The sequence below is a fragment of the Tursiops truncatus genome, chromosome 11, assembly GCF_011762595.2.
Source record: "Tursiops truncatus isolate mTurTru1 chromosome 11, mTurTru1.mat.Y, whole genome shotgun sequence".
NCBI lineage: Eukaryota > Metazoa > Chordata > Mammalia > Artiodactyla > Delphinidae > Tursiops > Tursiops truncatus.
This window is the reverse complement of record NC_047044.1, coordinates 20814036-20832800: the sequence shown is the minus strand read 5'-3', so window position 1 is coordinate 20832800 and position 18765 is coordinate 20814036. Positions and strand designations below refer to the sequence as shown.

At 42.1% G+C, this 18765-nt stretch overlaps 1 long non-coding RNA gene across 3 annotated transcripts in view; it reads left to right on the top strand.

Moving 5' to 3' along the window:
* The window catches only part of LOC109547201 (uncharacterized), a 35390-nt gene that overhangs the window by 1527 nt on the left and 15098 nt on the right, over positions 1–18765 (top strand). Inside the window, exons 2-7 of one of the 3 annotated variants that reach the window (XR_012324229.1) lie at positions 4208–4375; positions 5150–5268; positions 9626–10154; positions 12364–13756; positions 16589–16741; positions 17014–17150. This is a non-coding gene — a long non-coding RNA (uncharacterized lncRNA). The remainder of the gene's footprint in view (positions 1–4207; positions 4376–5149; positions 5269–9625; positions 10155–12363; positions 13757–16588; positions 16742–17013; positions 17151–18765) is intronic. The other 2 variants (XR_012324230.1, XR_012324231.1) reach the window with 2 other exon arrangements.

Genomic DNA, 18765 nt, shown 5'->3' with positions numbered 1-18765 from the left:
TCAAAGACTTATTTTCAAAGTCTGATAATACCAAACTTTGGTAAAGATGTGGAGAAATAGCCACCCTCAAACACAGCTAATGGGGAGGAAAATTAGTCCAATCATGTTGGTGGGCAGTTTTCCAGTTATCTAGTAAAAGTGAAGATGGGTGTACAAGACAGTCCAGTAATTCTACTCCTACACAGGAAAGTTCTCAGACACGTGCTTGGAGACAGAAACGATAGTGCTAAATGGTAGCACAGTTTGAAACAAACAGCTAGAAACAACCAAAATGTCTCACCAGCAGCAGAATGGATAAATAAATTGTGGTTGCATCCCGGTGGTGGAATCTTCTGGAGCTGTGACATGAACGAGCTTGAGCTATAACTGTCCACATGACTCAATCTCACAAATGTTATATTGAATTTTTTAAAAAAGCAAGGTGTAGAATACTAATGCATAAGGATCCTCTTTACATAAAGTTTAAACGTAGAATATAATACAATATATTATGTGTGAATTGATATAAACGTAGTAAAAGTATAAAATATGCCTGTTAAGGTGACCAACCATCACAGTTTGCCTAGAAATTTGTTTTACTGCTGAAAGTTCCATATCCTGGAAACCCTCCATTTTTCAGGCGCACCAAGACCATTGGTTGCCTTACCTGAAGAAGAGAAACATCCGGCTTAGAGTGGGGGTGACTTCTTCAGGAAGGGAAGGAAATGGGATTGCGTAAAGCTACGCTGAGTATAATTCAGTTGAATTTGTAATGTTCTGTTTCATAAACTGGGTCATGGGTATGCGGGTATTTGTTATATTATTCTCCATTTGTACATCTTAAATATTTCGTAATTAAGAAACAACCCCCCCCCCCCCCGCAAACCTCCTATAATGGACGCACCCCCAGCTTTCAGGACTGAAGCACTGGAGCGCTCCTTCAGCTGCCTGGAGTGCTGGCAGGTTCATCATCTTACTCTCACCTGAGTTTTGAACTTCCCCCATTCCTAACTGGCTTTGTTTGAATGGATACACTTTATTTCTGGGGGCAGCCTGCAGTCAATGACTGCTTGATACATGGGTGTAAAGGCTCATTCCTCGTTCCTCAATTCGGGACCCTTCTGAAGGGCCACCCAGGCTTCAGAGCTCCCTGCAGGGTCAGCTGAAGTGTCTGTTGTGATGGCATCACAGCCCACCTTCTTCTGCCCATTCTCGCCTCCTTCCCTTCCCTTCCAGATGTTGACCTGAGAGTACTCCCCGGTAGACAGGATGCATGCAGATCTCCATCTCAGAGTCTTTTCTCCAGGAGAACTTGACCTGTGACACTGTCCTTCCAAGAAAAAGCGAAAGAGAGAGGGAGAGACACTGAGATCACAAATTGTGAAATGACTCCCTTGCCTCTTTTTTTCTTTAGCACTTGCCTACTCCACCTTGTATCCCAGTTAATTTTTAAATCTCAAGCTTATATACTACACAGAATTCTAGGTCTGGATGTAGAAAAGAAGCAGAGAAACACTGATTATTTTTTAATGGACAATAACAAAATGATATAATTTTTATTTCCCACAGAGGGGTTTTGTGGGTTAGAGAACATTCTAGCACCTGTTTTTGCTGTTCCCACCAAATGAGTCATTGAGAGGGATTGGGTGATTCCATCTGAGCAGAGGTGTATGACTCTGAAAAAAAAATAAACAGAGTCTAAAACAATACATAATGAGCCACTGACTTGTGTCGTGTGGATAAATAAATCCTCTCAGAACAGAGAGGAGGGGCAAGTCAGTGAGGTAAAGCAATGGGATGAGGTTCAGAACACGGTTACAGAATAAAAACAAATGAGAAAAAGAAGGAGCGTCTCAAAGCAGTCATCTTTCCACAAGCCTAGCAGATCTAGGAGCAAGTTCAGTCATTTGATCTTGGACCATAACCTAAAATCTGCCAAGACCACTCTCACCACTATCCTTTCCCAGTCTCGATAACCTTCCAAACTCCAAGACTGCAGGGCTCCCTCCCCTAGAAAAACACACACACACACACACACACACACACACACACACACACACACACACACACACACACACACACACACACACACACACACACACACACACACACACACACACACACACACACACACACAGCCAAAATTCCTACCATGGTTCCTAAGCCCCCTGATAATGTCTCGTGTCTCCCTCGCCAAGTTCCCTAATGGGAGGAGGTACGGTTTGGTACTGCTTTCTAAATTCTGCCGGCAGGAAAGGGCTCTGGAAGTCAGCTAGATGTAAATCACAGCTCTACCACTCACTAGCTATGTGACCTGGGTCAAGTAACCACACCTCAATTTCCTCAACTATGAATTGAGAATAACCCTCCTAACGTAGGTAGGAGGACTAAGCAAGAAAATGCTTGCTAAGCATTAAGGGCAATGCTTGGAAGATCTGTGTAGAGTTTAATAAATGATGGATTACTTGAATATTTTTAAATGTAAAAATAATGATTCTAAGAAGGTGTAGGAACAAAACACATACATATTTCAATACTATGCAAATTATTTTAAACTGACTGTGATGTAGGATTAAAATAAATCTAGTGAGGAAAGAAGGGAGGACTAAACTTCACGTTCCTACCAAACCATCTGTAGAAATGTTAAAATTAGAACATTCTTGTGACAGAATTGTCATGTTCATTGAACTGAATTGTCAGGGGAAAAAAATGGTCAGGTTCTGTTCAATGTTACAATTCCTATGAGAGTAATTAAAATCTGAAGTTCTGTTTCTTTATTTAGAAATAATGTCTGCTTGAAAAAAGAGCTCTAATTGTCCCTATTTACACACTGGCTGCAAGAGCCCATTCTAGGCAGACAGACAACTCTGTAATTAGCCCCCTTCAAGAACAAAGCAGTGACCATCTTTCAGCTGCTTTCTGGCTTTTGAGCTTAGGAAGCAAAGGAGAGTTTTTGGCTTGCTTGCAAAATGGAATTTAAATCTGCCCCAAGCAGTCAGTTGCAAGAATGATAATTGCGCAGTTTGTTACAATTGATTTATAGAGGCCCCAGGAAAGAATGAAGAGCTTCTAGCTAAAATTGTCAAATGAATAATCAGTGATATGTGAAATTTTCTCTCTTAAGATTTTAATGGCTGTATTTAGAATAAAATGGTAATGTTGACCTATTTCTCATGCAGTGAATAAACCAGCTGATATTTTGGAGTGTCTATTAATCATTCTTATAGACACCACCCTTCTGAATATCCACTAGGGTCTGCTTTATATTAGTATTTTGCACATTTCAGATGAACTTTCAATGAAACAAATTTCAATTAATTGAATTATGCCTTGTAAAAGAATGTAGGCAAAAGTTAAAATTGTGCTACTGGGACCAACAAAAACTTTTATGTGCTATCAGAATCTTCTGCAAAGAGCGTATAGACTGAATTAACCTACCCCCTCTCCCTTGCAAAACACACATATAATATACACACGCATATATACACACTCAGCTCCAAAGAAATGGAATGATTCCACTTTGGTGTGTCACATGCAAATATTCTGCTCGTTTCATTCAGTCTAGAAGTCTATGATGTGAATTTAATCTAGCTACATTTATTGTGATTACTGATGTAATTTGGACGCTCTCTGCTCTTTTACTCTGCTATTTTATTAGTAGTTTTCCATAATTCTTTGCTCTTGATTACAGCGTCCATCCTTTATCTCTTTTAAGATTTTAACGTAAGTCAAGCTCCTTTGGGGATTGCTATATTTCTATTTCTTTGGCTAATAAACTTCCCTATTTGTTTGGTTTGTTAGTATCTTTCCTGGGTTTGGATTACTGCATGAGTTTGTAAACTTGCGGCCTCATCCCTCGCTCATTACTCTGGATGACTCTTCCTGTTCTACGATGACTTTTTTTTTTTTTTTTTTGCAGTACGCGGGCCTCGCACTGTTGTGGCCTCTCCCGTTGCGGAGCACAGGCTCTGGACTCGCAGGCTCAGCGGCCATGGCTCACGGGCCCAGCCGCTACGCGGCATGTGGGATCTTCCCGGACCGGGGCACGAACCCGTGTCCCCTGCATCGGCAGGCGGACTCCCAACCATTGCGCCACCAGGGAAGCCCCACAATAACTTTTTAAAAAATTGTGACTATAGATTTTTAAATTTCAGACTATATAAGCTATCATTTTAATGTATCTGGGCTGGAATTAAAAAATTCCATGTACTCTTCTCTATTGTGACAGGAAACCAATTTATTTGACTTAAAAATCAAATATTGAAAGAAAAGATAAAGCAGAAAAATATATCAAACATGTTTATAGAGTTAAATAGGACACTGGAGGAACCAGCAATGAAGCCCAGATCAGATTTTCAGCTTAGCAACCAAGAAGTTGCTGCTGCTACTCATGAAGGTAAGGGCCTTGGAGGAGGAACAAGTTTGCCTCAGATTTCCTGCCCGTATATTAGGGAGAATCAAGCTATTGTGAGGGACCAGGTATAACAAGCCTCTTAGGAACTAGTTGTGTGCTTCGTTAGACGAGCCAGTTCCGAGCTGTCATCTGCAGGGGCTCTGGGGGAAAGCAGAGGGCCCACGCAGTACGGGGAGTGGGATGGGGGCCTGAGGCAGAAGTGTCCAGGAGGTCCCTAGGGGATTTCTTGTCACCTTAGAGTGACAGTAAGAACTGCACAGAAGGAAGGTGAAGGAACTTAGAAGCCTTTTAAGAAACATAACAGTAGCCATACGCTGCTTGAGAGCTGAGAGAAAGAAACCATCCACAAAGAGGTCAAACTCTTGACCTATGATTTTCGGTTAGGATTTTGTGTAAGTTTTTATCTGCTAATACCATATCATCATGCTTAACAGTTTTTAATGTTGCATTATTTTATGTCATCTTGTAAAAACTGTGGAGGGTAAGAAGAACAGATATTATCTCCATTTTACAGATGAGAAAGCTGAGGCTCAGGGAGATCGTCTTATTTAAGTTTTGATGGCTAGAAAATATGAAAATCAGGATTAATGCCAAATATTTTGATTTTTATTTCCTTGCTCTTCCCATTTCTTGTTATTGCCTCTCAACATGCATCTTGTTAGTGGGGAACCCTTTTTCTCATCTCCTGATGTATCCTTCCCAGGAAGGACACTCCATCAGTTTAACTCCTGACCTCTCTCCCTTTCCTCACTCCAGCCCGGGGAGGTAGTAATTTACCTGATAGGTAAATTTAGGAAGAATTCTCCCCTTATTCCTTTTGTGAAGGAGTTTGCCTGCCCAGAGAGAATATCTACTCTACTCTGCAATTCTAAGAGGTATGGGGGAGATGGGTCGGTGGGTGGGAGTTGGGAAGATTTTCTAGTTCATTTCTGCCCAGAATTTGGTACTTAAATTTGCCTAATCCAGTCAACAGGCCCATTTGGTTAATACCCTAAACTCTACCCTCCCATCTAGCTTCTATTTTGAATCACAGTGGTATCTTGGCTTCTATCCTTACTCATTATTTTAGTTCTCATCTTGCTCAGAGCCTGGACAAAAAATAGGGTTACTATTTATTGGAGACCTCCCATATAATCTGCAACACCCTAGGGAGTTTGGAAATAAGAATGAGGTATGGGAGCAAACAGTCATGACCAAATACTACAATAACCACAGGAATATTGCACAACTCAGAAAATATATTAGGGACTTCCTTGGCAGTCCACTGGTTAAGACTCCGCGCTTCCACTGCAGGGGCCATGGGTTTGATCCCTGGTCGGGGAGCTAAGATCACCCCGCATGCCATGCGGCGCGGCCCCAAAAAAAATTATATAAAAAAATAAAATATATTAGACATCAACAGAACTTAGCTAGGAGAATCCATTTAAGTATGAGTAGCAATTGATAGATGGAAATGCTGAAAATGAAACCCATTCTCTTAGGAGAGAAATCAGTGGACCAGGTAACAAATTAACCGCTATTCACTGCTTAAAGTCTCTAGGAGCAGAAATAAAGTCAATGCATACGAGGTATGCAGTGGTTCAAAGAAATAGCATCAGAAATGAACACTAAGGTGAAGCATTAAGCTTATGGCAAAAATCTGTTTTATAAAATAGCCTTATATATGAGCTTCTTTCCTTAAAAAGCACCTTGATAGTCACTTCTTCAGTGCAGCCTGCCCGGATTAACCTTACCCAAACAACCTTTTTGTTAAGTGCTTACTATATACTAGACACCTTTTTATACATAAAACGTACACAAATACATGGGTAAAAGCAGAATGTGGCTCCTTACTGAAGAAAGAAGTGTAGCAAACTTCTGAGTGGGGAATGAAGATGAATTTACCATGAGAATCCCTTCCACTTTGGAAGGGCTGGCAAGCCTGTGAAAGTGTATTTGCAGGTCCTGGTTCTTGTGGATAGTGGATTCATGTGTTAAAAACACCAAACACATCCCTGCTCAGGTCAGAATAGATATCACACAGCTAATCCCAGAGGGAAAGGAGAGGTTCAGTATTTCTCTACATCTTCCCATCTCTCCTGCTTCTCTCCTGGAACTGTCAGTGTGTGTGGTCCATGTGTGTGTGGTCACCCTTTGCTCACCGCCTCTGAGCCTCTGACGAGGATGGTCACCTCAGGATGCTTATCTCTACTGAGTTTCTGTTGCTTTTTCACTTACTAATGAAGTAATATGAGATCAGCACTGTGTACCATTCTTGAAACCTGCATTGAAGATGGTGTGATGTGCATACGGTAGATAGCTCAAAACAGAAGTGTTGGAAAGCATTTGGTACTTTTCATAGTGATTTTTTTCTTTTCTACTTTGGATTTTTGCCTGGATGCTCCTGAAATGACGTATACGCTCCTCTGCCAGCCTCCAAACTTCCTGCGGGCACGAATCGAGTCTTACTAATCTATGTAACCTCTCCCCAGTGTGTGCATACAGATTGTGCTCGATAAGTACTTGTTAGATGAAAGACTGGTCACATTACTGAGGGAAGAAAGAATCCTAAGCCACCTTGAGATTTACTAGTTACTCTAACTTAACATCAGGCTCAGGATACTCCGCAGATGCATTCATAATGGAGAACCAAGATGTCGGGCTGTAGGGAAGAGTGGTTCTGGCAGCGGGAATTTTTTCTTGATATCTAAAAAGTTTGTGCATCAACTTTAATTATGTGCTAGTAGCTTCAAACAAAAGAAAAACACTTTAGTGCAACTAATCTAAAAATATTTTTATTTGTCAGAAATAAAATTAATTTTATTAGGATTACTAATCAGTGTTAACTGATTTTTATATTTATTGATAAATAAATTTTTATATTTATTTATTTTTTTTATATATTTATTGATTTTTATATTTATTGATAAATATCACCAACTGCTTTTCAAACAACTTTTCTCGGTTTCCTACGCCACCAGAGGGATCAGAGCACACCTTCCACATCACTTCTCTCCCTTCCCCAACTCTGGGTAGTAACTTTTTTTCCCTAAAGTTTCACTTAATGAAAAATGCTAATTTGCGGTTCTTTTCCTTCTTATTTCTTTGACTACACTACTGAGGCTGAACAATTTCTCCTATTAATGTCCTTTGCTCATTTTTATCCCCAGCAATCATGGTGGTCTTCTTGCTAATGTGCATAAATGTTATTACATAAAGGTAAAAAATATTAACTGCTGCCTATGTCCTTGTTGTATAGGTAGTTTTTCCAGTTGACCTGTCTTTTCCTTGGTTATATTTTTTATGTGAAGAAGTTTCAAAATTGTGTGCAGTAAAATCTCTCCCACTCATGATATCTTCAATCACTCCCAAGCTTGGAAAGTTGCACTGCCCCCAGAAGTTTGATAAATTTTAATTTAATTTAATTTTACTTTTTAAAAAAATGGTCTGAGTTTTATATATAAAGACTTAATCCTTTTGGAACTTACTGGGGTACATGTGTAAGATAAAAATCTAAATAATTATTTTTCTGCCAAATTGATAGTCACGTATCCTAGTACCATTTGTTGAATTATTCTCTCCTCTACGTTATTTGGTGATGGCTTTGTGAAAAATCATTTAAATTCTTATATGTAATAGGATCTCCATCTTCTGTTTATTCTAGTCCAATGATCTGTTGTTGAAAGATTACCACACTATTTCAAATTTTGCTTTAGAATCTTCTACCATGTAAGACTTTTTACCACCAATGACATTACTACTGCTTTTTGAACGTTATTCTATATCTACCTTTGTTTACTGCTTCACGTGAACTTTAAAATATTTTCCTTTTTTTCCCACGAAAATGATTCTGTTGGGATTTATCTATGAATGAATCTGCAAAGAACTGACGTGCTATTTAGTTTTCCAATATGGTATACCTTTCCATTAATCAAGTATTTTAACTCTTTAAGCAAAATTTTGTATTTTCTTTAAAGAGGTCATACACATTTCTCATAGAAGTTACTCCCAAGTATGTTTTTTTCTTGCGACTGCAACTGGAATCTCTTTCTCATTATATTTCTTAATAACTTCTCAGTGGTTTGCAGAAATGCTATTAATTTTCACAAAATGTATTTAGCTCTTATCCAGCCTTTTCAAAACCATGGGTCCTATCTTTTGTAGAGGAGTATTAGGGGAAGCATTCATGGAAGAACATTTCTGTGCCATTTATAGAAAATCCAGAGTCGCCATGTGACTCAAACGCCCTTTATATGAAAGATGAACATAGGTTTCTTTTATGGGGTGAAGAGATATATCTATGCCCTCTGCATCCCTGGTCTTAAAAACACTGCTTTCCCTCCCAAACCGTGGGAACAATCCCAGCTGTTCTTCAGGAATGCTCTTTCCTAGTCTCGTTGGTGTTCCAGTCCTTGCTCTGGGCCTCTTGGCTTGCGCAGCCCATTCACAGCGCTCTGGTGGCTTTTAGAGTGTGACCTCTCACCATGCCCTCACAATGCTACTCCTCTAGTTTTGGTGTCACCAGCTGCTACCACTGAGTGACTCCTTGTCTCCATTTGTCCTTCTCACCTGGGAGTCCTTCCAGCCAGACTAGACCCTGGTGCAGAGCCAGAAGCAACCGCCCATCTTGTTTCCTTTTTGTTCCCCAAGAAATCCAAAGCTAAACTTGGATGATTTAGCTTACCCCATGCTTTTCTCTTCTTTTGATGGTTTTTCAGTCTTCTAAATATTTTTCATTGTCTTGTTTTATATGTGATTTAGCATAATAAACCACATCAAGTCTTTCCTAAAAATAGGCAAGATATAAATCTTAGCAAATTTTTCTAAGATTTATGGTTTTATGGTTAAGATTTTATGATTTATTAAATAAATTACACCATGTATGCTATTCAGATTAACAGCATTAAAAAAAAAAAAGAATGAAGCAGTGGGGAAAGGGCACATGTATTACTATGTAACCAATTTTCCATTCAGAAAACAAGCTAGAATACTTCCTGGGTGTCTATGTATGTATATATGTGTGTGTTTATTTTTTTATATATACCCATGTGTATGTACATATATAGGTTATTCAAAACATACATGTGCACACAGGTGATATTAAAAATAGTTTAAAACAACAGTCACCTAAATTCGCATATAAATAAAAATTTTAAAATACATTCCCTTTTGTTCTCTAATAAAACTGCTTTAAACAATGTAAGTTGTAGTGAAAACGGTGCATCAAATAATTTCTAAATTGTTGATTTTTAGAAATTGCTGGTGTGACATTGTATATGACCTAGCTGTCACTGGCTAAATGACGCCCCCTTCTGAGCCCGGAGCTGTGTCAAACTCTTCCAGCTACTTCCCTACTGCATGGATGGACATTAGGTTCCCATAACCAGGGACTTTGTTGCAGGCAGAGAGCAGCTAAGCCTGCTGTTCACTGACAGCCAGGCAGCCTCTGGACGCCAGCGCTTCCCACATAGACTGGACCCAGACTGCCTTCACCTCGACCCCTGCCCACGAAATGGTCTCCTTGTTTCCAGAATACTCCTGGCCACTCTCCCGAATCGGGTCAAGGAAATGGGTGCTACTTCCTAGCGATTCCTGGAATCACCACTGATAGAGGAGGACCCAGAACAGTCCCCATCCTTATTTAAGCTGAAGCAGACAACTGCCACCAGGTGGCGCCAACCTCAGCGGCCTGGACGTGAACAGATATGGCTCTTGCAGCTCTGGCTGTTAAAACTGGCCTGTCGTTTAACTAACCTGGCAATAATGACCCCGCATTTACACGGTGAGTTTTTTGGGCTTCACTTACTGTATTATGGGTGAGGGAGTTAGATTTTAGATTGTTATGAGGCTGTACCTAAATTTTTTTCCCCTTCTCAACAATTTGATTTGGAAAAATTTGAAACCTAGAGAAAAAGTATAAGAATAGAATATATTTAATGACACCCATATACCTTTCACCTAGATTCACCAATTCTTAACATTTGGCCACATGCTCACCCTCTCGCACCATATCATCTCTCTCACCTCTATCTCTCCCTATGTGTACATTTTTCCCCCTGAACTATTTGAAAATTAGCTGCATCATCCTGACTCTTTATCCCTAAATACTTCAGCATGTTCTCCCAAGACCAAGGACATTCTTCTACATAACCACAGTCACACTCAGAAAATGCAACATTGAAAACGATATCATTACCTAATATTGAAAACGATATCATTACCTAATATATAGATCTTAGTACTGAACTTTCTAAATTGTCTTAATAATGCCACTTATAATTTTTTTTTAAAATCCAGGATCTAATCAAAGATCTCACACTGTATTTAATTATTTAATTGTCATGACTCTTGAGTCACCTTAACCTGGTGTGGTTCCTCAGCCTTTTAGAGTGTGTTTGTGTGTGTGTGTGTGTGTGTGTGTGTGTGTGTGTGTGTGTGTGTGTGGTCTTTTATGAAATTGACTTTTTTGGAGAGTCCAAGCCAGTTTTTTGCACTTGTCTGATTCTTCCTTCATGATTAAATTTGGGTTAAACATTTTTGGCAAGAACACCACAAGGTGATGCTGCATTCTCTTAAAACAGTTTTTAAAAGATTTCAGCAACTCTATTTTAACAACATACTTTTTGTTCTAGAAAGAAAACCGGTAATCACTGGCTCTTTAATTTTAAAACACATACGCAAACCTTGGGGCTTCCTCCTTTGTCATTCTGATGCCATTTCCATGAGTATACCACAGATAATGGAGAGCATGTAAAACAAAAGGAAATTACACCATGAAAACCAGCAGATCCAAGTTCATAAGGGATTACATCTAACTAAAGTCCCTAGTAGTTCTGTTAACACATGGGTTGTCTGTACAGCAACCTTCCTTTCAATGGCCACCAAACTTCCCTCTCCATGTGGCCTTGGTTGGCTGTCAATCATGGGACTTAACCTCTCCACCATGGTGATTGGTTTAGGGATAAGCAGGACGTGACCTGAACAGAGCCAGCCTCTTCTTTGAGAGATTACACATGGATTCTGAAAGAGAAGTCTCTCTCTTCCTCTGGAATTGTGAGATAAATGGTAATGTTGGCTGGAACCATTTATGGTCATCTTTCTGGTTTTATGGAGGAAACTCTGCAGGAGAAGAAAGTTCACATAAACAAAATGAAGCAGTGGCAAGTGGAAACAGAAAAGATCAATAAAAAGAGACAGAGTTAGTCCATGTGACATATGTTAGTCCCTGGATCTAGCCATGCCTGAAGTTGGATCCTCTATAAATTCCTCCCCCCACCACCCCCATAAGCTAGTTCGAGTTGAGTTTCTGTCTCTTGCAGCTGAGTTTTGAGTAATGCAGTCATGATTTAAGGACTTGGTCAGAATCTCAAGGATCTTTTTCTTTGCCATTGGCAAAGCCATGGCCAGTCACCAAAGAGCCCCAGTTTCCTGGGCTATAAGTACGGATGATAATTCACACTTCAGGGTACCTGCTGTGCAGATTAAGAGGGGACCTGGGCAAGCACTTCACAGCACCTGGCTCATATTAGGAAATCGATGGTCGCTAGAACTGTGTACAAAAGTCTAGGGCACCTCTCGAGGCTTCTGCCGTTTGCTCTGTGCCCTTGAATTTTCCCTCACTCTACCCAGACTAAACCAGACTGTGCTGAGAACAGTGCTTGCTCAGGTAGTAATCATTGCTCACTGTCAACATCGTGGTTATATTCTCCCCATTTGTCCTATAAGCGCAACAACATGAATAGAGCATTGAATATGTGTTGAGGGTATTCCGTGTTTGTCAGGTTATTATTTTTCCAGGTGAGAGAGAAGCCAAGCGTGAGGCTAACAGATAGCAACTGCACTGACATTTTTGTCAGCAGGCACTCCCCACATGAGCTGGAGTTGAAACTCGAGGGTCAGGGAAATACGAACATTGGAGTTGGTATGTTTTGGGGGGCTACCATGTGTATTTGTTTTGGCCTCATTTATCCTATTTCTGCAACTGTTTCCAGGAGGAAGTTTGTCCTATCAGAGCCCACAGTACTTGTTGCTGTCAAAGGGGCCAGTTGCAAACAGTCTTTCAGAAAAGCAAGATTCCCAGAGAAGAAATCATGAGGTTTATGTAAGTTCCATCACAACGCAGGCGTATTGCAGGGATTCCAGAGTTGCACAGATTCTCACAATTGCTGCATTTTTCTGGATTCCTGCTCTAAAGTACCTTAGCAACTGCTAACAAGGGGGCACCTCAAGCAGGAGCTAACAGATGTCCTGGCTGATTTCAGGCCTGGAAGATCAGTGGAGGTGACACAGAACTGCTGTCCCTGGCATGAGTTTGTGGCCGGCGTGGACTTTCCACCCAGTCCATGGTGTGTTTAGAGTGGGGATAAGGGTGCAACAGTGACCTCTCGTGCCTGAAAATTTCAGTGTCAAGTGGGAAGAATCTTCTGGACTTGGCTTTGTGGAATTCAACCAACTCAGTACCCCAACAAGTTCTTGTATGTTTTGGAGTTGAGTGCTGGTAACCCCAGGGCTGGAAGCAGGTGTTTTGAGCACATCTCTTTTTGCTACTTGGATTCACCTGTACCGGGAAAAGACTGCTGGGTGGACCCAGCAGGATCCTCTTTTTTTTTTTTTTTCTGCGGTACGCGGGCCTCTCACTGTTGAGACCTGTCCGGCTGCGGAGCACAGGCTCTGGACGCGCAGGCTCAGCGGCCATGGCTCACGGGCTTAGTTTCTCTGCGGCATGTGGGATCCTCCCTGACCGGGGCACGAACCCGTCTCCCCTGCATCGGCAGGCGGACTCTCAACCACTGCGCCACCAGGGAAGCCCCAGCAGGATCCTCTTTGCTTGAAGGGCCATTAGATCCTCCTTGGGAAGAACTGGTGCTAAGGACAGAGGTGCAGGCACAGAAATTCAGCCCAAGAACAATGTCCCTGCGGCCTGAGGCAGGAGTGGTTTGAGTACAGGGCAGGCCACCTCCCAGCGAGAGGAGAAGCCACCGTAGAAACCCAAGAGCTGCTCTCACACGTCTCTGAGCGTCTGCAACACAAGTTGGCCCTGCTTTGGGCCATGCCCTGGGGAGGGTCCAAAAGGCACAGAAAGAGCGCTTCCTCCTTCTAGCAAAGCAGCTGCGGCGTCGTGGTGAGACTTGAAGGGCCAGTGCAGAGAGTGTGAAGGATGGCGGCAGCTGTGGTTGCCACAGGGAGGGGCCTGCTTACAGCTCTCCTGGACCCCAGTGCCTCAGGAGCAAAGGCAGACAGTGGTGTGGTGGGAAACAGTGCCCTCTACTGGGCACCAGAGGGAGTACCACACTGGGCCTGCTCCCTGTGGTTCGACCTGGGCAGAGACTTCAACAATGGGGATGAAATGGTGGCTGGTAGAAAGATGCCCAGGATCCTGTACTGGTGAGTCCATGAGGCCCAGCCCCAGGCTTTCCAGAACTAATTGGGGGAAACAAGGTGGGACAGGGGAGTGGGAGAGATGTAGCAAAATACGATTTGTTACTGTAAATGTAATCCCATTATTACCCTTTAACTCCCAAGAAGTGTGGCCTAGGGTGGAAGGGAGAGAGGGGACCATGGGCTCCACCTATAATTTCAAGTCTGCTTATTCTGATGATAAACAGCTTGTGCCACAGAAGAGTAGAAACGAGTATGACGTGGGGTTGTTTCACTTGATTAGCAGAGCAGCAGAATTTGGAGGAAGCCTGATCCTGTGCCCTGGTGCCCCAGACAGCATCAGGAGCTCACAAAGGGACTTCTGATGACCAACTTATAGCTTTCCTTTAAATTCCTCTGAGGACCAAGAGTCTCCCGTTAGCTCTGGAAATGTCTAGGGATTTATAAGCAAACACTCTCGGGAGAAGGTTTGAGCTGAAGTATTAACAAAAGAGAGGATCCCATCTAAATCAACTTAAGATTTCAGGGCATCATCTCCTCACCAGTCGCAGCAGAGGGGGAATTCCATAATTACAATAAAGCAAAGTAAATGAAAGGGAGTAATACCTCGATAGCTCCAATACAGGCTCTTTGGAATTACCACTTGCAGAAATATTGACTACTTTGGATCGCCCATGTCAATCTGTCATTCTCTAGTGAGACTAATTTGCATGCAGAAGTGTAAATCTTTAATAGGATTGCTGAAGCCATGCAGTCTAGTTTTATGATTTGGTTCTTGGGAGAGTCAGTATGGACAAAGGACATTTACATTGTAATCATAACTCGGTTTGCACTACTTATTACTAGCTTGTGTGACCTCAAGGAGATCACACCTCTCAGATTCAGTTTCCATACAGGTAGACTATGGATAATAACTAATTCGCTGAGTTCCTGTTAATTGTGTGTAAGAAGCAAACATCTCTAAGTTTCAGTATGGGTTATTAACACAATATAATATTTATTGTGATCTGATTTTAACAAAGTCTGTATGAGCAGAAGTAGATCTGATAAACACACGTTGCAAATTAAGCTAACCACTGAAATGATCATGACAGGTGTTGGCATTTAGGACCTCAGGTTAGGTCAACACTGTTTGCTCTCACTTTTCTATTGGCTACAACTGTGGGGATGCTGAATCTAAGGCTCAGCAACTTAAACCTGAATCAGAACAATGATAGTGTTAAATCCTTTGAACCTCGGTCTATCTAGAGCTGAAATGGTTCGATACTTCAGAAAAATAAAACACCAACACTTGGATGAAACATTAAGTTTTAAAGGGCTATGGTTATGCTACACTGAGTATCCAGAAAACCCAAACCTCAAAGAGGAAATGAAGTTAAGGTCTAGTTTCCCTGTTTAATTTGAGTTTCTACCCTGCAAGTCATTTTCCTTGACTGTACCTTGTAGTTCAGGCCCCGCAAAATCGGGATCCACCCCTGAGTAGGATAAATAGAGCGCCATGAGGGCACAGAGACGGGACGCAATGTCAGGCTAGGAAAACTTCCAGGAGGAGGTGGAACTTAAAAATGAGACTTAAGGGTTGAGAAGGGGGTTAGCTCCACAGTTATGGGGAGATCAGAGCAACATTCCAGTCAAAGGGAATAGTCTGTGTGAGGAAAAGTATGGAGGGATGGATGAGTGGATGGGTGGGTAGGTGAATGGATACCCTTTGCCTAGAAATAAAGATATCTCCTAAATATGACTAGAGCTTACGTTAGTTAATGGCGAATACCGACTCTTCTCTCACTGGAGGTGTCGTAGTGGCTCAGGGCATCCATTGTATGATTGGTGAGACCCCAGTTTGAATCCTGGTTGTGTTGGTTACTTATTACCTGTGTGGTTTAGAACTAGTTATTTTCTGCAACTACTTAGGCCTCAGGCATCTCAGTTAAAAAATGAAGACATTAACATCCACCTCAAAGGGTTCTTCTAAGAATTAAATGACATTTTGCAAAGTTGTCAGCACAGTCCTTGGCATGTAGTAAGTACTGGGTTAATCATAGCTTTAACCATCATCATCATCATCAACAACAGGTGATTTCCATCCAAGAAAAAGCAGTGACTGACTGTAACAGCCACCTGAATAACATTTAGCAAACGCCAAGGTGAGCTAGGTCATCGCAAAAGCAGAGATTTTGAAAAGAAATGCACAGGGCTGTCATCTGAAGATCTTCATTAGTCCAAACACATGACTCAGCCTTAGAGACCACAGACTGGTTTGGGGTGCCGGCTACTGACCCGGGGACAGGGAATGAGATGTGATGCACGGTATAGTAAATTCTTGGTTCTATCCAGGCAGTACAGAGAAGCAGAATGGCTCATCTGGAAAGAAATCCCGGGGGTTGTTGTCCTTTATAAGAGCTGACACTTATAAAGTGGACTGTAATTCTTGCCCCGCACAGAGAGTAGAGGTGTGCCCCAAAGAGACCAGTTACAATACTGTCTCCTGGACTTACTGGCTCTGTACACTTATTTAATAACTCTTGTGTTTCTTCATCTTTAAAATGGAGACACTCTTCCTAACTCCCAAGGTTGCTTTGAGCAGTAGACAAATGATGGAAAGCGACAGACAGGGTCTATGATTACTGGAGCCACTGGTAACCAACAGCATCCAATTCTTAGACAAGTTGCTTTTCTCAGAGAGCAGAATGCTACCTGCCTATAATAAATATTTCAGGGATGCTGAATTATTTATTTATTATATACCTGGGTTTACAAGGAAGGAAATTGGTTCCTTTAAAACAATAACATTGATTGGCTTAAATAGCAGAAACAGCACTCTCCCATCCTTATTTACAGACCCTGGACTGAGCTCAAGTGCACAGCGGCACATTATGGATGTTCCTGCTGACCTGCAGACAAATAGGAGGGCTAGAGGATCAATTAAATAATCTTAACTCATGAGCGGCAGGGAAAATATTTCAGCTGCAACACTGATTGTCGTTCTGAAAGGTAAGACAGCGGAGCTAAACAAGTTCATGTATTCACAGAGAGTGGGCCCCATTTCCTGGCTTGTATCCCAGCCCTGGGGGCCTGTGACTGATGGAAGGGAAACAGAACCCAAGGGTAGGAAAAGAGGAGAAACAAGTATTTATTAAGCGCCTCTTCTGGCCAGGCAGTCTACCTAGCCATTTCACACAGGTAGGCCACCTAATGGCTTTTAATATCTGGGAGGTTAAGTTCCTTGTTCCTTATATTCAGGTGATACAACTGGTCATTGGCAGGTGTCACTAAAACCAGGATCTGCCTCACAGACCAGTGTTCTTTGTCACCACCAGCCTGACCATTCATTTTGGCAGTCGACAAACATCCGTTGAGCTGCTTCCACATACCAGGCACTTGGGATACGAAGACATAGCAGGTAAGTTATCTGCCCCCAGGGGTCTCACAGTCTAGGGAGGGAGATAGACAAGGGAACCTCCAATTTCCACATGGGGTGGAAAGAGTGGGATCAGAGGGCAATTTACTGCAACGCCTCAGGACTCCTCATTTGTGTGTGTCCCTTCTAAGTAAATATTCACTCTTATACCTAAATCTGTATTTGAAATTTTGTATTATTTTTCTTAAAGGGTATCCTCAAATTATATAAGATTTGGGACCCACCACACCTGGATTCAGCCCTTAGCAGGATACAGTGAGCCCCATGGACGTGCAGATACAATATCTATATCAACCCGCAAGGCTTCCAGGAGGTAGCCCTTGAAATGAAACTTAAGCAAGAGAAGTATTTTAGCGACACGGAGAAGTGGAGATGGGGATGGGATGGGCAAAGAGAAGAGATGTATGAAAGCCATTGGTGGGCGATTTCAAATATCTCCGCTTATTCAGGAAGCAATGATGCCATAGTGCTGGATGGTTGTTGAGAAAGATGTGTTGGCTGTGAGGGCAGCTGGTAGATAATGGGTTGCTGGTGCAGGAGGGGCAGGAGAGACGCTGAGACCAGGGTGGGAGGGACTTTTGTGCTGAGTTCTACAGAACTTTAACTTTGATCCTTCATGCTAGAAGGAAAAACTGAAGGATTTTTAGGATCTACTTTTTAGGATTATATTTTAGAAGCATCCCTCTGACAGAAAGATGCAGGATGACCTGGAATTAGGGTGAACAACTGTTTGTACCCAGGACTGTCCTGCTTTTAGCACTGAAAGTTCTGTGTCCTAGAAAACCCTTCAGTCCCAGGGAAACCAGGACAGTTGGTCACCTTACCTGGAAGAGGGTGAGCCCAAAGCCAAGAGAAGCACTGAGAAGGTCTTCTCCATAATATGCATCCCGCTACCTACTTGACAGCTCCACTTTGATGTCTAATTGGCATCACAAAATCAGTGTGCTTAAACCCTCAGGGCCTTTGCACTTGTTCCCTCTGCTGTTCCCCAGGATAACCACACGGTTCACTCCTTCAGGTCTTTATTCCGATCTTATCATCTCAGCAAGGACTTCCTGAAACCCTCTTTTATAATTGCAATCCCTACTCCTGATATTCCTTATCCTTGTTTTGGTTTTGTTAGCACTTCACCACCATACAGCATACCTAACATACTGAATATTTGTATTTTTTATGGTCAGTTTTCCCCACTAGAGAAAACTCTTCATGAAGGCAGAAAATTTTTTTGTTGCATTTGCAGCGTCCAGGACAGTGTCTGGCACGTAGTACAGGTTGTTTCACTGAATAAGCTGAGACTTCCTTGATTCCTCTCTACTCTCTCATACCCCACATCCAATTCATCCGCAAATGCTGTTGACCCTCTGTTCACAGTAGATCCAGAATATGAATAGCTCTTACCACCACCGTGACCACCCTGGTCCAAGCCACATCATCACTCACCTGGATTATTACAACCAAGGACAAAGGATGACCCCACCTGAAAAAGTGTCAGTGTTACACCCCCTACCGGACTCTTACTCGCCTTCCCCGCCATGTTGCGATGGTTACGAAATTCCTGAGCCCACCTGGGCGATGCCCACCTGGGCAACAGGACCTG